Below are 19,414 nucleotides of genomic sequence, written 5' to 3'. Positions count from 1 at the left end.
ATACACAATTAATTTGATAATGAGAATTTCATGATTAGTGAATCATTACATAATTAACTTGTAACTTGGAGAGAGAAAATCTTCGTACAGTTGTATGTATTTCCTACACACAAGAGAATAAAATCATCTTCATTTTTCTTACCATCTTCCTATATACAATTTTCTTATATCTTTTCTCTTTATGTTCATGTAGGAGAATTATTTTTTGTTAAGTGGTCTTTATTTATTTCAAAAATTTTAATCATATTTAACTTACTAATGTTGGATTTAGTAGGCGATTCTTGAGATTTGTTGTATTATATTGCATATTATTAAAATCTAAGTCATGTTTAGGGATGGATATTATGTTGGATTGGGCTCACTTCCTATGTGGAGGCTCAGTCCATTATTAACCTTTAGGGTTTTTTCGAACAAAGAGACAACTGTCAGTCAGAAAAGACAGAGAGTAAAGAGAGAAAGTTTCACTAAAAAACTTCCGGCCACCACGACACTTTGTTCACCGTTGGATTGGGTTGAAATTTTTTCAGCAGGTTCATACTTTGTGTGACTTCAATTTGACTGTTCGGATCTTTTAGAAGTTGTTTGAGCAGAGAGACATTAATCTCACATTGCAGCAGCATTTTCAGCGTTTCTATTGAGGACGAATATTTTCGGATTGCCGCTTTTGTTTCTTCCACCGTTAGAGTGGGCTGAAATTTTGTCATCTGGTTCATACCTCGTGGTGCTTCAGTTGGACCGTTCGGATTGTTCAAAAGTCACCTGAACAGTGACATATAGGCCGCGTACGGTAGCTGCAGTTTGGTGAATTTTTCAGGTTTCTTAGTTCTCTGTTTCATCTCTGTTGTATTGCTATTTGGTTGGTTATTGAGCACAATTTGTGCGGTGATTTAAGACTCTCTTGTAACCATAACTTTGATCATAGTAGAGTTTGATTGACTGGCTTGTGCCCGTGGTTTTTACTTTTCACATTGAGAAGCTTTTCCACATTAAAATTTTTGTGTCTTCCTGAAGTGTGTTTTTTTGTTGCTACCATTATTTGTTATTGCTCCTCACAGATTCTTGCAAGTTGGGGAAATTAGGATCCGCTGCTTATTGCTCTTCTTGAGATATTATTTTTATTGTGTTGAATTTCCCATCAGAGTGGTATCAGAACTCCTTGGTTGGAGCTATTTGACTGCTTGAATGATGGAGGCAAATATGAATAAGATAGTTTGTTTGAACGACACTAACTATCACTTATGGAAGGGGAAAATGAAGGATCTGTTATTTGTGAAGAAATTGCATCTTCCTGTGTTTGCTATTGAAAAGCCAAAAGACAAGACTGGTGAGAAATGGCAGTTTGAGCATCATTAGGTTTGTCGTTTTATTTGTCAGTATGTTGAAGACAATTTTTATAATCACATTGCTAACGAGGAACATGCAAAATCATTATGGAAGAAGATTGAGACTTTGTCTGCTTCTAGTACAGGAAACAATAAATTATATTTGTTGAATTCCTTGATGAATTTGAGGTACAAGGAGGAGATTTCTATTTCAGATCACTTAAATGATTTTCAAGGGCTCTAAGATCAATTGTCACAAATGGGCATCAAATTTGATGATGAAGTGTTGGGATTATGGCTACTGAATACTCTACCAGACTCTTGGGAAACATTTCGGGTTTCAATTACAAATTCATATCTTGATGGTGTTTTCTCCTTAGAAAATGTTAAGAGTAGTGTTCTTAACGAGGAGATGAGAAGGAAGGCTCATGGTACTTCATCTCATTCTGAGGTACTTGTCACTGAAAATAGGGGGAGAAGTTAGAAAAAGGAACCGAAAGGGAGTAAACAGAACAACAGAAGTAAGTCCAAGTCTAGATACAAAAATGTGGAGTGTCCTTATTATCACAAAACAGAGCACATTCAGAGAAACTGTTTTCTTTGGAAAAAGGAGAACAAGGATAAGAAAGGGGAGCAGAAGGAGAAACATCATGACAATGATGATCGTGTTACTACTGCTATTTGTGATGATGATCTTATTATTCTCCATGACCATGATTTAGTTAATCTTGTATCAGATGAGAGCATGTGGATAATTGACAGTGGTGCTACATTGCATGTTACATCAAGGAAGGAGTTCTTCACATCTTACACTTCTGGTGATTTTGGAGTGTTGAAGATGGGTAATGATGGTGTGTCTAAGGTAATTGGTATTGGTGATGTTTGCTTGCAAACCAATATGAGAATGCAGTTGTTGCTTAGAGGAGTAAAACATGCTCCAAATATCCGCTTTAGTTTGATCTCTGTGCAGATGCTTGATGATAGTGGTTATGAAAATCACTTTGGTTCAGGAAAGTGGAAACTCTCCAGAGGTAATCTAATTGTGGCCAAAGGGGAGATAATTAGTAAACTATATTGGTCAAAAGCATTGGTTGCTAAAGACAGTGTGAATGCCATGGATATGGATGCTTCGTTGTGGCGTCGAAGGCTTAGTCATATCAGTGAGAAGTTGCCTAAGCATTTTTGGGGTGAGGCATTGTACACTACGGTGCATGTTATTAATTTGAGTCCTGCAGTTGCTTTGAATGGTGTGGTGCCAGACAAGATTTGGTTTGGCAAGAATGTCAGGTATGATCATTTGCGAGTCTTCGGTTGTAAAGCATATGTGCATGTTCCAAAGAATGAGAGATCCAAGTTGGATGCGAAGACAAGGTAGTGCATCTTTATTGGTTATGGTTAAGATGAATTTGGCTACAAGCTCTTTGATCCTGTTGAGAGGAACTCAATTAGAAGTCGTGATGTGAAGTTCATGGAAGATCAAACCATTGAAGATATTGACAAGATAGAGAAGATGACATCTAAGATAGATAATAGATTGTCTAATGTTGATCCATTTCGAAGCCTCTACGTGATCTGGATACTATTGAGAATAATGTTCAGAATGATGAGCAACATGATGATGTTGATGCTCAGCAACTTGGAGATGATTTTGATGTTCTTATTGATGACGTTGAACAGGAACATGGGATGTCACAAGATGAAGATCTTAGTGATGCTTCTGAACCACCTCAAGTTCAAATTCGGAGGTCTAATAGGCAGAGGGAACCATCTACCAAGTATCCTTCTGATGACTATGTTACCTTGACAGATGAAGGAGAACCTGAGTGTTATCTTAAGGCCATAGAGAGTAAGAAAAGAAAAAATGGTAGGATGCAATGCAAGATGAAATGAAGTCTTTGTATGATAATCACACTTTTGACTTGGTGAAATTGCCAAAAGGCAAGAGGGCTCTGGAAAACAGGTGGATTTATAGGGTAAAGTAATTCTACATCTCCAAGGTATAAAGCCAGATTGGTGGTGAAAGGTATTAGACAGATAAAAGGCATTGATTTCAATGAGATTTTTTCTCCTGTGGTGAAGATGTCATCCATTAGAATTGTGCTGAGTTTGGCTGCTACTCTTGATTTAGAGGTAAAGGAAATGGATTTTAAAACTGTTTTCCTTCATGGTGATTTGGAGGAAGAGATTTACATGAAGCAACCTGATGGTTTTCTTGTTGAAGGCAAGGAAGATCATGTGTGTAGACTGAGAAAAAGTCTATATGGCTTGAAGTAGGCTCCACGTCAATGGTATAAGAAGTTTGAGTCTGTTATGTGTGAGCATGGCTACAAGAAGACTACTTCTGATCATTGTGTCTTTGTTAAAAGGTTTGCTAATAATGATTTCATTATCCTGTTGTTGTATGTTGACAACATGCTTGTTGTTGGGAAAGATATTTTCATGATCAACAGGTTGAAGAAGCAATTGAGTGAGTCATTTGCTATGAAAGACATGGGAACGGCTAAGCAAATTCTTGGTATAAGAATCATGTGTGATAGGCAAGAGAAGAAGCTTTGGTTGTCACAGGAGCACTATGTTAAAAGAATGCTATAGAGGTTCCAGATGGAAAATGCTAAGGCAGTAAGCACTCCTCTTGCAACTCATTTTAAATTGAGTGCAAAACAAAGTCCTCCTAATGAAACTAGAAAATCAGATATGCAACGGGTTCCTTGTGCATCTGTTGTGGGTAGTTTGATGTATGCAATGGTGTGTACAAGACCTGATATTGCACATGTTGTTGGTACTATTAGTAGACTTTTGTCTAATCCAGGTAGAGAGCATTGGAATGCTGTGAAACGGATTTTAAGGTATCTTCGTGGTACTACTTGTTTGATGCTTTGTTTTGGAGGTGATAAGCCTACCCTTGTGGGCTATACTGATTTTGATATGGTTGGAGACATAGATTCTAGAAGGTCTACCTCAGGCTACATGATTAAATTTGCAGGGGGAGTTGTGGCATGGCAATCTAGATTGCAGAAGTGTGTTGCGTTGTCCACTACTGAGGCAGAGTTCATTGCCATTACAGAAGCATGCAAGGAGTTGCTTTGGGTGAAGAAATTCCTACAAGAGCTTAGTTTTGTTCAAGACAAGTACTTGCTATTTTGTGATAGTCAGAGTGCCATTCATCTTGGTAAGAATTCAACTTTCCATTCTAGGTCCAAGAATATTGATGTGAGGTATCATTGGATACGTGATGCTTTGGAAGCTAGGTTACTGTAGTTGGCAAAAGTTCATACAAATGATAATTGTGTTGATATGACTAAGATGCTACTGAGAAGCAAGTTTGAAACTTGTTGTGAGATTGTCGGTTTGTCGATCATCTCCACATAGTTGTGAGGGGGAGTTTTGTTAGGTTGGGCTCACTTCCTATGTGGAAGCCCAGTCCATTATTAACCTTTGGTTTTTTCGAATAGAGAGATATTCGTCAGTCAGAAAAGACAGAGAGAGAACAGTAAAGAGAGAAAGTTTCGCTCAGAAACTTCCAGCCGCCACCGACACTTTGTTCACCGTTGGATCAGTCTGAAACTTTGTCAGCAGGTTCATACTTTGTGTGACTGAAATATAACCGTTCGGATATTGAACAAGTTGTTTGAGAAGAGAGACATTAATCTCACATTGCAGCAGCATTTTTCAACGTTTCTATTGAGGACAAAAATTTTCAGATTGCTGATGCTGTTTCTTACCCCGTTGGATCTGGCTGAAATTTTGTCATCAGGTTCATACCTCGTGGTGCTTCGGTTGGACCGTTCGGATTGTTCAAAAGTCACCGGAACAGTGACATATAGACCGCGTACAGTAGCTGCAGTTTGGTGAACTTTTCAGGTTTCTTATTTCTCTGTTTCATCTCTGTTGTATTGCTATTTGGTTGGTTATTGAGCACAATTTGTGTTGTGATTTGAGACTCTCTTGTAATCATAACTTTGATTATAGTGGAGTTTGATTGACTGACTTGTGCCCATGGTTTTTACTTCTCACCTTGAGAAGGTTTTCCCCGTTAAATTTTTTGTGTCTTCTTGAAGTGTGTTTTTTTGTTGCTGCCATTATTTGTTATTGTTCCTCACAAATTCTTGAAAGTTGGGGAAATTATTATCCACTGTTTATTGCTATTGTTGAGATATTATTTTTATTGTATTTAATTTCTCATCATATTATATGATCTTGTTGTATTTCCGGATAGTTCTCGCCGTATAGAAAAACTCTATTTATCTATTGAGGGTCAACGAAACTAAATTATGATATTTTAAAAGAATTACTTTTTAATGGATCAAACATGACTTCTACTAATCAAGATAAAAATTTTGTTATCGTATCTACCACTATTGGATATGAATTTTTAGATATTAGAATATTTTCTAATCTTCATTTTTAATCGCTTGTTATTTTTAATGTTTTAAGGAATTTTTTTTTATCGAAGCATTTACCTATTTGGGATTTAATAATAACAAGGTGGTTTAATCTTTAAGGAAACATTAGTAATGCGAGTTTTCATTATCTTATAATAAATAATAAAGGTGATATATTACCACATAATTGGTGTTATGTGGTATTAGTTTGGTATTACTCAAGGGTTTCAGTCTTCTTTCAATTTTTACACATCTTTTAGATATTTTATAGGTATCATTAAATCATTCTCATTCCCACTTATTTGAGTTGTTAACTTTTTTTCTATTTTATTTAGTACAAAGTTTCCAATAGAACCTCTCAAGACAATGACAATGTTCTTAAAGTGTTGGAGGCTCCTTGAATCCATTAAGGCAATTTCTGTAGCCGTGGACATTGCTTAGGGGCTTGAGACGAGTTTTTAGGGGCACATTCAAACCTAGCTCTCTTGCGGAGCGTTGTTCACGTTATTGTAGACTCTTGCACAAATTATCGTTGGTATTGCGCAATTTCTTAGCGTTTGCTCGTAAAACATCTATCTCTGCCATCAGTTGATCTTGCCTAAGCACCTGCTCCCCGAGCTTCTGTAATGAGCTTCTCTTGCTCGGCTTTAGCTTGTGCCATCAACCTCTCTTGCTCTGCTTTAGCCTCTTGCTGGATCCGCTCCTGTTCCAGCCTGTACTGCTCGTTAGCTTCCTAGAGAGCTCTTACGGTCTCCATGAGCTGGTGTAAGGAGGGGACCTCACTTCCTTCAAATCCCGCAGGTCCCACAGGTCCCACAGGTCCTTGCCTTATGTCCGCATGTTATTCGAAAGGTTCAAACACAAACGTGGATAGGATTAGATTTTATCGGGCCCCACAGTGGGCGCCAAATGTTCTCGCCGCTTGACTTTCTCGCCGGTTGACTCTGTGAGAGCTTTGCTTCTAACCTGTCTCCTTTGGAAATTTGTCCTACGTCTTCTAGATTGCATTGGAACGTGGCTCCGTTGAAACAAATGAAGCTCTACCTATTGATCATGTTGGGTTCAATAATGTCTAAGTTCAAAAGGGGGGGAGGGGTGAATTGAGCTTTTAAAAATTTCAACAGATTCAGTTTTATCACAGGACAGAGTAAAAGAATCTATTTATTTTGATATGAACATATTTATTTTTCTGCTTATATTAATGAAACAGTAATTCAGATATGTGAGTTCCTAATATTAAATGAATTGATCAACAGGCAAAGATCACATTAATTTCAGCAGAAGAAAATCAGAGAGTTGAATTTGTACACAATTCTTGAATATTAAAAACACCCACTTGAATAACACTTGCCAATTGATTGAGTTGATTTACATAGAATCCAACACTTCAATTATTTCCAACAGTACTCCCAGATTTACACAAGATATTCATATGGTTTTCCGGAAAACAAGAACAGTATGAACTAACCCAGAATGAACAAATTCAATTTCAATTGAATAGATTTATTTCTTGACGGATCAGCTTATGCAACAGTTATTAAGCGCAGGGATTAAGAAATAAATGAACACTCCACAATTATACTGGTTCACTCAAATGAGCCACATCTAGTCTCACCTAATCCAAGGTGAAATCCACTAAAAAACAGTTCAAAACAATTACACAACCACTGTTCTTGAACCCTACAAGAACATGACACACCTTGCTGAAAAACATTATTCCAACACACACAAATCTTCAAGAAACCCTATCAAGAAGAGTCTTACAAACACACTTTACAAAGAATTGAAAGATGAAATGAATACACCTGGAAAGAGAATGTAGAAATCTGACTTAGACTAGTAGAACAAATTGCATGCACTGTGACAACACCTCTAACCAAGCTTTAGAACCAAGCAAGAACAAGCACACTTTCTAATTTGAAAAATCTTTCAAGAATACGTGCTAATTCTCTGAAATCTCTTAATCTTTGTTGTTAAAACGTTTTCTCAACAACTGCTTTTAAGTCAGAACCAACTTTCCTTTTATAAGAAACATTTTATAACAAACTTTTAAAAAACAGTTAAAGCAGTTATAAAATGAACAGATTGAAAGTAAAAAGAATAGATTTATTTTCAAAGGCAAAGAGAGTTTTTGAAAGGTTGCAGCTTAGTCATAAGGGACTTAGCCAATCTACTTGGTGCAAAGATAAATATGTGAAAAACCTTTTAAGAACCAAGCACTAGTTTAAAAGGAATCTATTCATTTAAGCAAGAACATATTCATTTTCAAAAAGATAACTAGAGATATTTGAACAGATGAAACACAATCGTTTTGATAACATGAAGACTAAGTCAAAATACATGATGTACAAAACAAGGTTATCAAAAACTCTTAACAAAACATCAGTTTAAGAAAGAATCTATTCATTTAAGAAAGAACAGATTCATTTTCTGTGCAGTAAAGCATATTTTGGCAAAGCATGTGAAAAACATTTATAGAAAACATTGTGCTTGCTCTTATCACATGGTTAAGGGTTAAGAGGTGGGTCATGCAGCAAAAAACTCACTTTAAACAACCTCTAATCTAAACACAAGACAACCCCTAACACCAAACTCAAACAACAAAGCAAAATACAAAAGGCTTCATCAAACGCATTGTCTTGAAGGGAGCAACATCCATCTTCAACAGATCACACTCCAACGATCAAGTCAGTGAGAGCATACAAAATAAAAGTAGTATTCAATTTAGTCTACTATTAAAAAACAACGTACCTTTACCGGGGGACTCTAACCCTTTTTATAACTACTCTTGTAACAACTTTCTCTCACGAGAATCTTATTTCTACTAAAAGCATAAAATAATAACAGAAAAGACACCTGCTAGCAGGCACCACTTATCTCCAGGTGCTAGCAACAGGAAAATATGTTGTTTACGTGTGTACCCTTACTTACGGTGCTTCTCTTATTTAACAACTTTATATTTTTAACCAACAAATGTATTCATGTATTTACGTAGCCTAACAACCACATTAGCACGCACACTTATCTTTCGGTTAAAATATATTCTACTAATAACTTTTAATATAGGCCATGAACTAGATCAGAATTATTCTCAACGAGTTCATAAGATGTGATCCCATTTTTTTCATCAGGTTCGGGTAGAAACCAAAGGTCTTGAGGGACCGATCCGACAGAACAACTCAAAAGGTAATAGACACAGATAAACAGATAAACAGATTCAATATCATTTTCCTCGAAGCTCATGGTTCCCACCAACTCATAGAATGTGGATAGATGAGTATAAGGGTCTTCGTGATCCATTCCAGTAAATTGATGAGTGTTGATTAAGCTAAGAAAAGTTGGCTTCATTCCTAATGATTTGTTTGCAGAAGGTATGACTATGCTGGAGAAATGTCTCGGTCCTTGTTGCCTGGCATAGTCTCCCAATGTCCTTCTAGGTGGATTTTGTCTATTATCAGCCATTTGGAACTCTATTTGATTGTGTGAGTTGAGAGTGTTGGAAGATTTTCCTTTTGCTTGTCCTTGCTTCTTTTTTTTCTTTTCTCTTCTTGCTCTGATTTCTTCTAGTTATCTTCTCAATTTCTATGTCAAATTCCAATTGATCTTCAGGAACCTGTCCTCTTAATAACATATATCTAAGACAACTCAAGCAAGGATTAACACAGGATAAAAGAATAAGATCTAAACAAGTGTTTATTCACAAAGAAAACAAACTATTCAAAATACTTAATAAGTTATACTTCAGAAATTCTTAAAAGAAATTGTTCCCCGACAACGGCGCCAAAAACTTGTTGATTTTTTCCGGCAAGTGTACCGAATCAACTGTAATATAGTACTCTTCAAAGTACGAATGTCGAACCCACAAGGAACAATTCTAATTAAGAAGTTCTGTTATAAAACTCATCAAATGTATAAAATAATTTTGAGAATTTTGTTCATAACCAAATTAAAGATTTCACAAGAAGTAACTTAAAGGTTTAAGATTTGATTCAAGATGTAACAAAATTAACTTATCAAATATAGATAAAGATACTTGGGATTGAATTGCGTCTATCTCAGTCATTTCTATTTTGGAATAATACAATATATAATACTCAAAACTACTTAATGCTTAATTTAAAGTCATTCACCTTGATTCCTCACAGATGAAATTCATAAGATAATTTCCCAAATACATATATCTAACAAATCATCCAACTTCACGAACATAATTATGATGCAATTAATATCTTGAAATTTATTCCTAGCAATACAAGTTATCAAGTATTTTCGTCTATTTCAGATCCTTAAAAGTACTTTCCAGTTAAATTTAAGGATCAAAATCAAGACCTCATTGATCAGATAGAATCAAGCAATAAGCATGAAACGAAAATGCCAAGAACAAGTAGAAAAGAAAATAATATATATATATATATATATATATATATATATATATATCACCAAGAATACATTTGAACATAGTAGATTACATTCAATCCCAAGTTAGAAAGCACTTAGCCACTCATGACAGGTCCTCCAATCTTCATTCTTGATCTGATCTGCATAAGAAGGGTTGATCTGAGCAAATTCTTCTTCTAGAATAGAGTTCTCTTCTTTTTCTCTCACTAACCTCTCTATAAAAATCCAATCTTTTTCCACCGCCTCTATTTTAGCTGTGTTTCAAAATTTATATAATGAACTTTAGCTCAAGTGAGCCAATTTAGCTAAAGCTAGATCTTTCGGTGCTTTTTTAGCTTGAGCTAGCAATTCTAGCCTAAGCTAGATTAGTACTGCACCATTAATCAAATCTGGATAATTTTAGCTTGAGCTAAATCTTGTAGCTTGAGCTAAATCCTGTAGCTTGAGCTAAATGTTCTTGTGATCCAATTAAGTTTTTGCTTTCTTTCTTTCAATGCTTCATATTCATCTGCAATTTACACAAAAATTGAGATTAAATTTCTTCATTTGTTTCTTGGTTCAAAATATATAATCGGATTCAATTATTCTCAGATTAAGGTAATTTTCTAACATTAAGCAACAATTAAGTTCCAAAGTGTTCAATTTTCTCAATCATAAAAACTACACATTGGAACTTATCAGTTGATGGTTGGTCAAAATAATCGTCATCTAGATGTGCCTTATAACTACTTTCTCGTCGACTCGAAGTCGGTCGGAGTATGGATGAGCTCTCCTTGGGTTCCCTTCTGGTGCTCGGTCGGCCAACTGGATGAGGTGCTGGTAACTACCTCCAGGCTTTAGCGAACATATCTCCTGGGGACGAAGGGGGTTCCACCTACGATTACACTCCGACGCTCAAGTCAGTGAGAGCACAAAATATTAATGTATATAGTGAGATATATTGCAAAGATACAAGTTGAGATACTCCATGTGGGTGGTTGTCTATTTATAAGCTTCATAGGCTTGGATTTTTTACTCTAATTCCTCTAGGCATCAATGTGTCACATTATGATAACTTTACATAAAATATGAATATCATGTAATATAACTGGAGCATTTATGTAATATGATAAGGGATATTAGGCAAATAAATTAAGGTTTATGTGATATAATCAAGGAATATTTATTGCGTAATCAGGAATATTGCGTCACCATTTATAGTGTAATCAGGAATACTGCATTTAGCATTTATAACGTAATCAGGAATACTGCGTTTAGCATTTATACCGTGATCTGGACGGACTCTGATTAGCCTCTCGGTCGGTATGGAGACCCAGGTAGCTCAGCTTAATTCTTAGCCATTTATCGGGACGGTACAACTACAATTGTGAGTAATCATTTAAGAGATTTTCTCCACTAGTGTGTATTGAAAGTATGACTAATTTTTATAATATATCAGCACAAACTTTACCTTTAACTTTCATTTTAATCACATTTTTTTATCAAGGAGAAGATTCATATTAACGGAGAAACATGCACAACAATAAATCCAGCTAACCCTTATCTTTTATCTCAAATTGATTATGGAAATATTAAAGATACCAGCTATAAAAGTGTAGTCGTGATTATTGATTATTGATTAAAAGATATGTTAAGATGGCCACAATATAATATTAATGTTAAATGATTTCATACATGATCAGAATTTAAATTGCAGCTCCCATGGTGTGCATCATTTCAATTTTACTTAGTGCAGTTCAAGCGCAGTCGTGAAAGCATTTGAAAAAGGAGTTTCCTTTTCTTTGTTTCTCCAATGGAAACACATTTGATGTGAGCGATAAAGGACCAGTACTCACCAGACTGTGGTTCACATTTTTGACCCAATTCAGGGCAACCATCTATGATCAAATCTTCAAGGGCTCCTAGACGATGCATCTCACTTGGGAGATGCAACAACTAAGGACAGTTAACAATATGGAGCATCTTAAGATGAGTCATTGTGTTAAGCCACTCAGGAAGCTTCTCCAGACAATGACAATTTAAAATTGACAATGTTCTCAAAGTGTTGGAGGCTCCTTGAATCCATTGAGGCAATGTATGTAGCCCACTACAAGAAAAATCGCATTTATCTACGGAAGAAATCCGTAGGTAACAGCAAAAAACCGTAGGTAAATCAACATTACCTATGGAATACCTACGAACAAAAATCCGTATGTAATGTAGGCGTCAGTAATTTACCTACGAATACGGTGTTCGTGGGTAACGGAAACAGCCCCACCAACTGCAGTCCGTAGGTAATGTTAATATACTATATTTTTAAAATTTTAATGAGGAATGTCCATAGAAGCTTTAACCATTCCACCAATAAAGTTTTGTTGTCATATTATGATTATTATTATATTTATGATTATAATTATCAATATTAATATAACTAATAAAATAAAAATTAATAACATTCTTCATATATTTAATATATTATTATTATTATTAAATATTATTAATATTATAATATTGTTAAATATTATAATATTGTTAAATATTATAATATTGTTAAATATTATAATATTGTTAAATATTATAATATTGTTAAATATTATAATATTGTTAAATATTATTAAATATTATTAATATTATAATACTGTTAAATATTATAATACTGTTAAATATTATAAATATTATTAATATTATTAAATATTATTATATTATTATTATTATTAAATAAATATTATTAATATTATTCATATTATTTATATTATTAAATATTATTAATATTATTATCTTATTAATATTATTAAATGTTATTAATATTATTAATATTATTAATGTTATTAATATTATTAAATTTTATTAATATTATTAATTGTTATTAAATGTTATTAATGTTATTAATAATATTATTAATCTTATTAATCTTATTAAATGTTATTAATATTATTAAATAAATGTTATTAATGTTATTAATATTATTAAATGTTATTAATGTTATTAATATTATTAAATGTTATTAATGTTATTAATACCATTAGTAGTACCATTAGTACTATTAAAACTATTAGTACTATTAAAACTATTAATACTATTAATAAAATAGTAATTATATTATTTAAATTTTATTATATTAATATTATTAATTTTATAATATTAATAATATTCAAAAATTAGTTATGGTTTTTATTGTTTATGAATATTAATTATGATTTTATAATTCTTCATATGATATTAATATTTTTAATATTATGTATATAATTATTATGATAATAGTTGGTAGATAATAGAGATCCGTGAGTGATAGTTCGTAGGTAATAGAGATTTGTGGTAATAGTTGGTAGGTAATAGATATCCATAGGTAAAAGTTGGTAGGTAATAAGATTCGTGGATAATAGTTGGTAGGTAATGCTGAATTTACCTACGAATTCAGAATCTGTGAGTATTGTCCGTAGGTAATGTTGTTTGTAGGTAATGTCCGTAGGTAATGCTGAATTTACCTACGAATTTAGATTCGTGGGTAAAAATTCGTAGATAATACTGATTTTTTTAGTAGTGGCCGTGGACATTGCTCAATATACAAATTTTTAATCATCAATCTTTGGATTGGTCTTTCGCTGATCAAGGACAGATTTAGCATCACGCACCTTGTTAGAATCAGAACCTCAAGTTTAGGGAGAAGATGAAGAGGTAAGGACTCTAGGTTCTCACATGATTGAATCATCAAAACTTCAAGGGATGGCAGTTGTGTCTGTGCTCCGCGGAACAAAAACTTCAAATTGTCACAGTATTCAAAAATCAAAGAATGAAGACTGTTCAAGCTTGCAAATTCATCCTATGGGGTTCCTATGGGGTTGGGGGAAGGAGAAAAAACCGATTGCTTGGGTAAGTTGGGAAGTACTGTGTAAACCAAAGGAGGAAGGTGGTTTGGGAATCAGAGATATAAGGAAGTTCAACTATGCTCTTCTGGCTAAATGGAGGTGGCGCTTGATATCTGAAGAGAAAGGGAGGTGGAAGGAGCTGTTAGTTTCCAAGTATGGGGTGGATTTAGAATGCCAGCAAGCACCAATAAAAGTCCAATCCTGGTGGTGAAGAGACCTACATAAAGTGTGCACGGAGGGAGAAGGAGAAGGTTGGTTTAATCAGCAAATTGTATGGAAAGTAGGAAGTGGAGACAAAGTAAGATTTTGGGAGGATGCATGGACCGGTAATAGTAGTCTCAAAACCTTATTTCCTAGGCTCTATTCAATCTCTTTGAACCAGGGCCAAAAGGTGGAAGAGGTTGGCTCTTGGGTAGACTCAGTATGGGAATGGAAACATAGATGGAGAAGAGTTAGATTTGAGTGGGAAAACATGTTGGAATCAGATTTGGCTATGCACTTATCAAGAGTTAGGCTATCAAGGGATCAGGAAGATATACGGGTGTGGGGGTTTGATGATTCGGGGCTATTTTCTGTTAATTCTGCGTATGAATGTATAGCTCATCCGTTAGAAGCTCCCAAAATGATGTGTTCAGTTATCTCTGGAAAATCAAAACCTTCCCCAGTGTGATAACCACAGCGTGGAGAGTTCTTATAGGTAGAATACCTACAAGAGAAAATTTGAGCAGAAGAGGGGTGATCCTGAATACAATTCTCTGTGCTATGTGTGAGTTAAAGGAGGAAACATGTCAACATACATTCATAGAATGTGATGTTGCTCAGAGGGTGTGGGTGTTATGTCTTAGATGGATCGGCATTGTGTCGGTCCAGCAGAATGCCATCTTATCTCATTTTGAAAGTTTTTACCTACCCCAACTTAGTAGTAGACAAAATCTCTTTTGGAAAGGAGTGTGGGCAACTATAGTGGCATGTATATGGGAGCAAAGGAATTCTGTTGTCTTTAGTCAAGGGAAAGTAGATGTGGAGGAGATTGTTCAGAAAGTCCAGCTTAAGTCCTGGCAGTGGCTAAAGCACAGGGGCTCCTCCTTTAGCTATTCTTTTACAGATTGGATGCTGAATCCCCTTATCTGGATTAGAAGTTACAAATAAATGGGGAAGGATGGTGTTTGAGGGGGAGAGGATAAGGGTGTGAGGTCATAAGTCCGCTATGTGGTGTTTAAAGAAGGTTTTTTGGATGCAGGTATTATGATCTTAATTGAACTTAAGCAAAAGTAAAATTGGTTGCTAGGAGGGCTCTGGCGGGCTGAAGGTCAAAAATGGTGAGGGAGGTGAAAGTAAATTGGAAGGCAGGTGATGGAAGAGGGTAGACATTAGGTTTTTGGTGGCCAAGTGATGCTATACTTTGGTGTTGTATTCTGGTACAGTAATGACACATGATAGACACATACATGTGGTACTAATCAAACAAGCATATGTGGTCTACTAGTGGTGATGAGGATTACAAGATGGTGTGAATTTGCAGGAAGAGTAAAACAGACCAAGGAGTAAGGACTGGATGGACGAGAGGGGTTATCTCAGGTAGAGGAAACACAAGTGAAGGTTGAACAGACAATGTGATCAGTGTGATTAGTCTTGGCTTGGAGCCAAGTATGACAGAGTTTGGCTGCAAAGGAGGAGGAGTAACGTACTGAAGGTGATCACCATAGGAAGAAACTTTATGCTGGGAGGGAGCGGAGTGTTCCAAGGCTCTGTAGGATGAAGAAATGAACTACTCTCTTGCAGGGAGGCCAAGGTTTGGTGCAACATATGTGGCTGTTAAAAGAATGGTAAATTTCCAGCGGCAATTACCTTGGCTAGTTGGTTAGGTGCTCTGTGATGGACCAACCTTGTGATGAACTTGTTGGAGTATGGTGGAAGTAGAACATAGAAGATGGTTTGGGTTGCCCAAGAAGACCCTGAATTGGATAGCAACAACCTGTTGTCTGTATAGATAGTAAATGTTGTATATGCTGCTTTGGGCCCCTTGATACCGGGGATTGATTCTGTCTGGTTGCAGGTATTAAACCATGTGAAAGGCCAACACCTTCTGACGAGGACTTATCCATATTAGGTGTTGCAACGGGGCCTAAAGGGGAATTATGTTGTGTATTGATATAATTGACTTGGTGTTGTTTCAACTTGTGAACCTGTTTTGTGAAGTAGTAAAGAAGAATGTCATGTTCATGCAGCAGATGTAGCCGGGTGAATTGGTGTATATTAGGATGGGACATCCTAGGCGGGTTGCGGCTGATGCAAGGTGCTGAGGTTCCCAGGTGTGTTGTGGGGAGGTTGGTTATATTATAGTGGGAAGTATATGCCTGGCAGCGTTTAGAAGGGATGTAGGGGGTTACAGGTTCAAATGTTGCTGCTACCACATGTGTTAGTGGTTGTTGCTCCCTTGATGGCAACTGCTAATGCAGGGTGAACTCAAAAGCTTTGCAAGACTAAAGGAGTGACCATGACACGTATGCAGAAGGAAGAAGCAAGAGGATATGGAATCTTTCTAGTAGTGGAGGTTGGGGGCTGGCTTTTTGGCACATTATGATTCTTGTAAGAAGTAGATTATGTCACTTAGAAAGTTTTGTCACGCTGGAAAGGGATGGGAAGGAAATCACCCTACGCACCCTTCTAGTAGCTGTTGACCACTGCAGTGTGCCCTTATGCTGGTTTATGTGTAGACCATGTACCTGGAATGATACCTCTTTAGCTTAAGCCTCTCTAGTGTTAAGTGATTTTTCAACTCTGCTTTGTAGTGTAGCTCGCTTAATTAGAGATTGACTTGTAAAAGGGTTGGGACACCCCCTAAATGTCCCTATCTATTCTATTAATTTATTGCTGATAAAAAAAAATTCATCCTCTGACAACATAGACTGTTTTGTGGTTATATACAATTTTCGGAGGCTGATTAACATCCCTAATCGTTTAGGCAATGTTTCAAGGCCCAAGCATCTTCTTAAATACAAAATTTGTAAGTTTTGGAGTTTGCAAAAAGAATTAGGAAGTCTTTTTATGCTGCAATTATTATCAAGACTGAGAGCTCGCAGATGCTCCAATTTAGCAATTGAATTAGGAAATGTCTCAAAAGAGGAATCACTTAAATCTAAATGACGTAAGTATTTGTATCTTTTTATCCATGTTTCCAAAAGATATTCACTGCCAACACCCACTCCATCAACGGGAAATATTATAGTTCTCACACCTCTGAACTTGGGGAACAAAGTATGGCTTAGTGAGTCATTTTCAACAACTGATATATGCCTTATTTGCTCAGGTATTTTGTGAGTGTGGGAGTTCACCATTAGAAACTCCTCTTTCGCAACATACAGCGAAAGATCATGTACCAAATCATGTAGTTTAAAATAGTAATGTGTGCCAAAGTCCAAAAAGTCCTCCAGAAATGATCTTGAATATAACTCATATATATATAGTTTTCCAACATTCTCTATCTGCTGACTTCCAAATGCTGATCGAAGTAATCCAAGTGTGACCCAAAAGTTAGCCATTTCAGCACTGGTAAAGGCAAAATCTTTAGGATAAAGAGAAAAGAAAGCAAAACAGTGCCTCAAATAGGATGGCATTTGATCATAGCTCAACTTTAAGGAAGGTAAAATGTCATCTTTCTGTTGTTTTAGGTTCAACAGCTCATGATCTCTCATAATTTCCCATCTTTCTAAATCAAATACTGAGAACAGGGAACTTCCTGAAGTTTTCAGTGCTAGTTGAACCCCTCCGCACTTCTTCACTATTTCTTTTCCAATTTCCACTAGATTTGGGTGTTCTTTTTCTTCACCTTCCCTAAATGGCCATTTGAGAAACATAGATAAGCAATTCTCCGCAGAAAGACCTTCTAAAACATACGAGGGAACAGTGCCCATCATGGAAGCAATTGAGTGACTCCGTGTTGTCACTATGATTTTGCTTCCAATTGCACCAACTTTAATTAAATCTTTCAACTCTATCCATTTTGAACGATTCTCATTCCATACATCATCCAAGACTAGTAGATACTTCTGGTAAGAAAGTTTATGTCTAAGACGACTTTGTAACTGCTCAATATCTAAATTGTTAATGCTTTCTTGAGGAACAGCAGAAATGATTGGATCAGAAGCAGAGTTGATGATTTTAACAATTATCTGTCTTATGTCAAAGTCATCAGAAATACACACCCACATCTTCAACGGGAAAAGATCATCCATTCTCTTATCATTGAACACCAACTTTGCTAGTGTGGTCTTTCCCAACCCTCCAATACCCACTATGGGAATAACACAAACACTTTGATCTCCATAACCATCACCGTGAAGGTGAGGTTGCATCAAAAGCTTCATAATTTCTTCCCTATTCTTCTCCCTTCCTATAACCCGTGAAGCATCAACATGAGAATAAGTCATTTCTCTCCTTTGCAGACAGCTTTGATCAATATCAATCTTCTCAAGACCAAACTTGCTCCCATCAGCTGCTATCTTATCCAATCTACGCCTAACATTTTTTATTTGCCTAGCCATCCTAAAACGGAAAACAAGAGAATTAGATGAAGAAAAGAAGTGGTCTACCTTCATCCTGGTGCTGCCTGAAGCTTTGAGAACTTGTTTTCTCAGGCTTTGGCTCTCAAATCCATCCAACAAATCTTCCGGATCTAGGCATACGTTTTGAATCTGCCTGAGCCATTCACGCAACCCATGCTTCTTCTCCTTCTTCTCCTCAGCATCCAACAGCAGGCCTTTTACAATTAACAAGGTGTCTCTCAGACCTTGCACATCCTCGTATAGATCAAAGGCTCGAGAAACTTCTTCATAAAGATTAGATGCAAGCTTCCCTAGCAGTGATTCAGCAATTTCGAAGACAAAATATTCGGCCATGTTCTTGGTGAAAGAGCACAAAGTAGTTGTTATATTGTGTTTGTGGGGATTGGCCTTCCATGTCCATTATACCCGTACAGTCTTGTGACAGGTCAACAAATAGAGCTTAAGTCTCTCTTAGTCAATTTTCACTGTTTAAGGTTAAATGTTACTTTTAGTTGTTTATCTTTTGGTGTTAAGTCAACGGATTGAGTTTAAGCCTAAAGTATTTCATATCTTCTACAAGGTTTATTTTTTAATGTTTTAATTAAAACGTTAAATAGATTAAGAGAGTTTTAAAATAAGTTGGTGACTCTCCTTTTTTAATATACTATCCATTTTAAATCCAGCAATTATTAATTTAATAGTCTTTTTTAGAGTGATGCAACCATAGTTATTTTATAGATTTTTCTTCGAATTTGATGTTCTGTTATTCCATCAATATTCCATTCTGTAACGCCATTTCCATCAAAGGTGGAGGGATGTTCTAATTGATTGCTATAATCGAGTTGACTATGAATATTCAAATATTTTGAATGTCTTTTATATCTATTTTTCATTTTTCTCTATGCATTTCAAAAGAGAGTTGT

At 35.7% G+C, this 19,414-nt stretch overlaps 1 pseudogene across 1 annotated transcript; it reads right to left on the bottom strand.

Moving 5' to 3' along the window:
* Positions 1-11,180: 11,180 nt before the first annotated feature.
* LOC137814045 (putative disease resistance protein RGA3) lies at positions 11,181-18,899 on the bottom strand (annotated as a pseudogene). Its single transcript, XR_016521019.1, has 3 exons — positions 16,844-18,899; positions 13,627-13,903; positions 11,181-12,188 (listed from the first exon to the last, which is right to left on the bottom strand). The product of XR_016521019.1 is annotated as a putative disease resistance protein RGA3 (transcript).
* Between the last annotated feature and the right edge of the window lie 515 nt (positions 18,900-19,414).

The sequence above is a fragment of the Phaseolus vulgaris genome, chromosome 1, assembly GCF_051622355.1.
Source record: "Phaseolus vulgaris cultivar YP4 chromosome 1, ASM5162235v1, whole genome shotgun sequence".
Lineage (NCBI taxonomy): Eukaryota > Viridiplantae > Streptophyta > Magnoliopsida > Fabales > Fabaceae > Phaseolus > Phaseolus vulgaris.
The sequence above is the reverse complement of the archived record's forward strand: the minus strand, read 5'-3'. Positions and strand labels throughout refer to the sequence as shown.